General features: G+C 36.7%; 1 long non-coding RNA gene across 1 annotated transcript; it reads right to left on the reverse strand.

Annotated features, from left to right (window-relative positions):
• Positions 1-881: 881 nt before the first annotated feature.
• LOC127105673 (uncharacterized) lies at positions 882-3,022 on the reverse strand. The gene is made up of 2 exons (XR_007795102.1): positions 2,404-3,022; positions 882-1,192 (listed from the first exon to the last, which is right to left on the reverse strand). It is a non-coding gene; the product is annotated as an uncharacterized LOC127105673 (long non-coding RNA).
• Positions 3,023-7,543: the final 4,521 nt, after the last annotated feature.

The raw sequence follows: 7,543 nt of genomic DNA on the forward strand, positions 1-7,543 counted from the left end.
TGTCTTGACCTCTAAACCCTAGTTGGGGATCATATTTTGAAGACTTGATTGGGAAGAATCCTAATCCACCCAAAGGCCTTGATTGCAGGGTATGTGTTATTGAAACCTAATCCCAGATGCTTGAAGATTTATGCTAGTAGAATTTGACTTGGGATCTTGGTTTGGATGAACCCCTAGTCCATTGAGGGAAGGCTCTTGCCTTACATCTTGTCAACTAAACTTACACACCCTTCTGGTTCTTTCAAGATCATGTCTCATATTCATATGGTGTGGATCATTGGTCATTGATTTTTGGATTCATGTTTGCATCAATACATTGATCTTTTGGGCTTTGGTTTGTTTTTGATCCATTAAGGTTCTTAAACCATTTTTAGGTCATCATTATGGGTCCATCTATATTTTAATCAGGGTTCATGTTCACCTACATAAGTCCATACAAACAAGAAAAACCTAGTTTAAGATCTACAGTTGGCCTTGGTCAACTATTGACTTTTTGGTCAACTACTTGACCAAAGTCAACCATTTTCCATAAGTCATTTTAAACCATTCATCTTTAGTCCATGTCCATTGCAAAGGCTATGATCCATTTCAAGCCTTGGTCACCTTTAACTACGATTCATGTTTTGTCTATTTCCAAAGCTTGTGCATAAACCATTCTAAACCATGATTGTTCTTACATAACCATGACATAAACCAAGTCATTTCTAAATCTTCAACCATTCAATTCACTTTCAAAATCTAAACATTCAATATAATCCCATTTTAATTCATTGTATTTGCCATTCAGCATTCAACTTTCATTTCTATTTTCATTTCCTCTCACATGATTTCATCATAAGCCATAAATCAACCAATTTCCAAACATTCAAGTGTCATACAAATTTCAAAATTCAATGGGACTTTCCATATAATTCCATAAACTTTCAAGACTTTCATTTAGAAAGCCATGTTCATACATAGTTTCCATGGAAAACACATTACAAATTACAAAACCATCCCAAACAAGCATGAACTAATGTCTAATCTAAGTTCCTAACATTCATATTCAACCACACTTTTCATGACCAAAAATCCAACCAGTTAAGAATTGAACCTAGTCCAAATTTCTTCATCCACCAACTTCATGATCATGCACTTCATGCTTCATGTCACCATTTCTTTCAAAGCCAAGCTTTGCTCTTCCATAAAACTCCTACAAAATAAGGCAAGGCATGAGATACAACCACAAAGTCAGAATACACATGCACACATGTTGCAAACATAGGCCATGTTAGTCTAACTCAGAATTGCATAAGTAAGGACCAAGACCTAAATCATCAACACGAATGGAATACACATACAAAACCAGGGCATGATGAAGAAAGTTAGAATGAATGCAATGGACATTAGTACTACACATATGCTGCAGAACACAACATGAAGCAACACATGCATGATACACCTGCAAAAATTCTGCAGCACCATGACTCACAACCTAACCATTCACAACCTACAACAAACAATGGCTATACATCAAGCAAGTCTAAACTACAAGTCTGCAAAACAGTACACCACAACCATCATCAATTGATCATTCAAATCCAGCGAAAAAAAGAAAGTAATATTGATAGTATGGCAGAAGCACCATTGGACAAAAAATAATTTGGAATAATAAGCCACTTCAGTTACAGTTCTATTTTGCAAACAACTCATAGTGCAGCCATTCCAACATTCCAAACAAGGACCTCATAACAGGATAATCATACACAGAATAAGGACTTATCATGACCAAGCAAAAATCAACAGTTTACATTTTGACTGGCAAATGGCATTTCAACTAACAGTTGACACTAACTGAGCTTAACTACTAACATTCCCACTAACTGGAAATCAACTAACTGTTTTTTTTTCGTTTTCTTCTCTTAACTAACTGAAACTCTAAATCTGACAAATAGTAGATCATTTCACTAAACAGCTCACGAATCTCAAGCTAACCCTAACTAACACTTCAAATCGAAACTAACACTTAACTGAATCCTATAACTAACTTCTAACGGAGCAAACTAATGGAATGGAGATCTCCAACTAACTCATGCTAATATGATTTAACATAGTTTGATCTCTGTTAAATCCAACCTCTATAAGTACCTTCATCATTCACCAGTTTCGGGGGATCGATCAGAATCACAAATCACAATCTCATAATCCCAAATCACTCTCTAATCTCTCTGCAATTTCATCTCAGAATCACTCACGATCTCTCTTCATCAACATCACAACTCTCAATCATCTCAAGCAATCACCACTTTGTCACTCACGCGCACAAATGATCGGAACAACCACACTGTGCCTACAGACTAGAGATCGGGGAAGAAGAAGAAGAAGGACCAATCGAAGTACAAGAGCTAGGGAATTGAAGCTTACTTGCAGTGTTAGTCTTCATCCGCATCTGTATCGAATTTGACTCCGACCGGAGCAAATCTCTGTTCTGTAGGTTAGTCTCGAGTCTTCCTTTTCACCTTGCCTAAGTTACTAACATGTAGTGTTTGGCTTAAGAAATTAAAACCCTAACCTGAGAAATTTAAACGCTGTGATTCTTTCGATTCCAGGAAAATTAGGTTAAGTAGAGTTCAGATTTAGGAGGTGGAGGTTGAGAGGAATAAGTTTGAAGGTTAGTTTGTTGGTTTCTGGTTAGCTCCGCTGTCGAGGTAGCCTCTGGCACGACAGAGACAATGGTTGAAAAAGGATGTGGAAGGAACGGGCGTTTTGGATTTCATTCAAACTTTTTCTTCACGTGCTTTAAACACTTAGGTCCATTAATCATCATTCACTGCAGCAGTTTTCCAAGGCCACGTGCATTTAAGACTGTGGTTGCGCATGCATGAGTCAATCACATTCACATACCCTTATCCATACTTCTTGTTGTTTGATGTTGGCTCCAGATTTGGCAGTGAGCCTTAGGCCAATTGCTGAACCATATTGTGGCAGGCTTACTCACTAAACCCCCATTGGCTGGGATAGATTTCCATGGGTCTGCAGCTCAAAGCCCATGCGCCTATGTTGTTTGGCATTCAGTTCAGGGCCTACACCCCTCTTTTTTTCCATCAAGCCCATTCTCATCTTTTTTGTTTTGGATTTTTCTTCTTCTTTGCATAGTTTAGATTGTAAGTAGCTTTTTAATTTTGATTAGTTAATAATTAGAATTTTAGTCTAATTAGGTTAATTAAGATTATTGATTTAGAGATTTTAGGATTTAGGTATTAATTAGCATTATTTGATTTTAGAAATATTAAAGATTTGATTAATTTAATAGATTTTTTAGAAATGGTTAGAAATATTGTTTTGATTAGTGATTAATTTTGATCAGAGATTAATTAGCTTAATATGTTTTTTTAGAATTAGATAATCCTTTATAATTTTAGAATAATTAGAATTGTTTAGGATTTAATTGATATTAATTAGGATTTCATGATTAGGAATTAATTCAATTTGTGAATAATGACTATTTTGCCCCTAGGTTAGAAATCGCTTGATTTGCATGCTCCCCTAGTTTTAGGATTTTTAGAGATATTTTGATTGATCAATTAACCCTTTAGGTTGTTGTGCATCCATTTCCAACTATTTTTTCCCAATTGATTCAGTTAATCAAATACGCTTTAATCAATTAAATCATTTGATTGTGCTCAATTCCCCAAGCCTATTCAAGTGATCAAAAGACCCTTGATCACTTGATAGAGAAAGTCCTTGTGTTCAAGCTATATTAGATATTGGATCTCAAAACTTCAAGCAAGATATCAAAATTCAAAGATCAAGATTCAAACACAAGTTCAAGACTTCAAATCAGTACAAGAAAAACTATACTACGATTCAAGCACATCAAAGGTGGTTCTTCCAGAGCTTGCTAATCAAGGTTAAAATTGTGTGGCATAAGCCTTAATAAATAGAAAAGGAATGAGAGTGGAGAATTCCATTAACTCATTCTGAATATCTTTGGGTACGAGACGCGTGACCCAGTTGCTCATCGTATTCACCTCTATTCATAGACTTTAGCACAATTTAAATCATATGATTGTCAAGTCTCTCCCTTCATAAAGTAGCAGTGCAACAAGCAGAAGATTCTATCAACAACTATCAATCATAATTCAAGTTGTATGCCATGAGCCTTAAGCAACAAAGAATGATGAGAGTGGAGAATTCCTATCCTTGTCTAAGGTATCCTTGGGCATGGGACGAATAACCTAGTTGCTCAAGGTATTCACCTTTGTTCATAAAATTTAATGCAACGTGAATTGAATGACTGATAAGGCATTCATCATCACATAGAGCAGCAAAGATTCTTCTCCGACAACTTGAAAGTTAGGATAAGAATTACATGCCACGAGCCTTAAGTAGTAAAGAATGGATGAGAGTGGAGAATTCCATTAACTCATTCTGGATATCTTTGGGTACCGGACGCATGACCCAGTTTCTCATCGTATTCACCTTTACTCATAGACTTTAGTATAGTTCATATCTAATGATTGTCAAGTCTTCTTCGTATTCTATTATCAATCAACCTTTATTTTGCCTCAATCATCTTGATGTCAGCCCTAGTAGGTTGAACTACGAAAGCTCTGATTTTCTCATTGCACGATGAGAATACGTAGGCAGGAGAATTCAGATTCTCCATGAGTTGCCTTATTTATTTCTATCCTATTCATGTATCATATCTTATTCATTTCTTCATTCAATCAATACCATCTTTTTGATATCATATCATTTTTCCTTGGATTACATGCACATCCTTTTAGGACGACCTAATCAAAATCCGCCTGGTGAACCAAGAGATTTTTGTGCTATCAAACCAAAAAATTTATTCCTTCCTTTTTGGTCAAAACCTTGTGAACCCAAAGTTGTTTGTGTTGTCAAACCAAACACTTTATTCCTTCTTTTTGACCAAAACACCTGTTTATTCTTCGGTTCATAGTTTATTCCTTCATGGATCCAAGATACTATTCTCCTTTGATTTCAAATTGATTGTTCCCCAACAAGTGATATATTGTTCGTTGTATCCAACAATACTTTCTTGGGACCCCATATACATCCTTTTAGGACAACCTAATCAAAGTCCACCTTTATGAACCAAAAGATGTTTGTGTTGTCAAACCAAACATTTTATTCCTCCTTTTGGGCCAAAACCTTGTGAACCAAAATATGTTTGTGTTGTCAAACCAAACGCTTTATTCCTTCTTTTTCGGCCAATATGCCTTTAGTCTTGGGTTCAAAGTCAGTTTGCCTTTATGGGTCCCCATATTACCATTCTGTTGGTGCAAGTTATCGTATTCATCACTTCAATCATACCCTTGAAGTTGTTTGACTTGTTAGTCCTAGTTGCTTAGGCAAACACTTCCTTATCTTTTCTTTGTTTTTGTAGTTCCACGAACTACGAATGCTCTAACTTTCTCATTGCACAATGAGAATACATAGGCACGAGGATGCGAATCCTTGGCGAGCATAAGCTTAATTGTTACCATATCATTCCATCCATCTCCATGATGCATTCATATTCTATCTTTATTCACTTCATGTGATATACCCTATTCTTTTATCCAAATACACTATCTCTTTGAGTTCCATCTTGTATCTCCTTGTGAACCAAGAGTTGTATGTGTTGTGAAACCAAACACTTTATTCCCTTTGTTTTCGACTATACCATATATAGTGGCAGACGCTTCCGGCTAGCCCACATATTGGTCAACGCCAGTTTTACTCTTGGGTTCATATTTCACTCTTTGTTGGAGTTCAAACAACATTATCCTTTGATTCAGACCATACCTTTATCACAATTATTTTCACCTCCCACCACTAGTTCTATGAACTATAGAGCTATGAATTCCTTATTTCACTATAAGGATATGTAGGCATGAGGTCCCCAATCCTCATCGAGCACTCTATCTATTTATTTTCCTTTTGCTCATTCTTTTGCGAGTAATATTTAGATGACACATATTCGAGCAAGAACAATCAAAATGGTTCCCATGGAGTACCATGGATGTTAAGGATGTTAATACCTTCCCCTTGCATAACCAACTTCCTTACCCATCATATCTCTTTCCCCCGGGTTTTATCGATGTTTTCCCTTTCCTATGGGAATAAATAAAGTTTGATGGAGACTCTGTTGTATGTTCGAGTGTACGATGCGTTCAGGTATATTTCCGCTAGCTTCAATACCTAACATACTATGGAAAGACTGTCCGAAGAGAGGAAGTTCCTCTCCATGCTTTCAAAAGCTTCTCAGATCAAGCCCGGGGCATCAGAAGATCTAGCTCAAGTTCACTCTCCATCAATATAAGGATGTCTAGAGGTCATGTAAGACATATCCCTTAACCTTTCAACAGGAAGCCTTGTCACCAAGCGAATCTCTCTCAGTGTTCATACTATACCACACCCAAACTTGGGGCATCCATAGACCCTCGTACCATTGCATAAACCTGTCAGGCATAATTCATATCATTCCATCATAGCATGAAGCTCTCTAACAATAAAGAAGCAAACCTGAAAATCTCTTGGCATATTCTGAAGCCCAATTCTGTTGGCACCATTCTGAAGCCCAATTCTGTTGGCAAACTTTTTTCTTCAAGCCTAGTTCCAGTCTGAAAAACCTCTCTCATAGCCCTAGTTTTTTCCTGGTAACCAATTCTCGCCCGACCTCCCATTTTTAAACCCAGTTCCTGTCTAGAAATCCATTTTAAAGCCCAGTTTCTGTCCGACAAACTTCTCAAAAGTTAAGTTCCTTTGGCACCCTTTTCTAAAGCCCAACTCGCTTGGCATCCCTTAAATCTAAGAAACCAGTTAGGCACTCGCCAGTATCTATCACTTTGTTCAATACTCATCTATATTGATATCCCTTTGTTAGTCAATGTTTGTCTTCTTTTTTCAGTACTCATCTGTATTGATATCATGTTCCCCTAATACTCATCTGTATTGGTCTCCAACACTCATCCATGTTGATCCTTCCTTTTTCAATACTAGTTTGTATTGATCCCAACACTCGTCCGTATTAATCCCCTTTTTTCAATACTTGTTTGTATTGATCCCAACACTCGTTTGTGTTGATCTCCTTTTTCCAATACTCATTTGTATTGATCCCAACACTAGTCCATGTTAATCCCCATTTTTCAATACTCGTTTGTATTGATCCCAACACTCGTTCGTGTTGACCCCCCTTTTCAATACTCATTTGTACTGATCCTAACACTCGTCCGTGTTAATCTCCCTTTTTCAATACTCGTCTATATTGATCCCAATACTCATCCGTGTTGATACCCTTTTCTTAGTACTCATTTGTATTGATCTCGACAATCGTCCATGTTAATCTTCCTTTTTTCAATACTCGTTTGTATTGATCCCAACACTCGTCCACATTGATACTTTTTTTTCAATACTAGTTTGTATTGATCCTGAAACTCGTCCGTGTTGATGCCCATTTTTTCAATACTTGTCTGTATTGATCCCAACACTTGTCCATGTTGTTAAACCCCTTTTTTTTATACTCGTCTGTATTGATTCACTCATTTGTGTTGTA

The sequence above is a fragment of the Lathyrus oleraceus genome, chromosome 7, assembly GCF_024323335.1.
Source record: "Lathyrus oleraceus cultivar Zhongwan6 chromosome 7, CAAS_Psat_ZW6_1.0, whole genome shotgun sequence".
Lineage (NCBI taxonomy): Eukaryota > Viridiplantae > Streptophyta > Magnoliopsida > Fabales > Fabaceae > Lathyrus > Lathyrus oleraceus.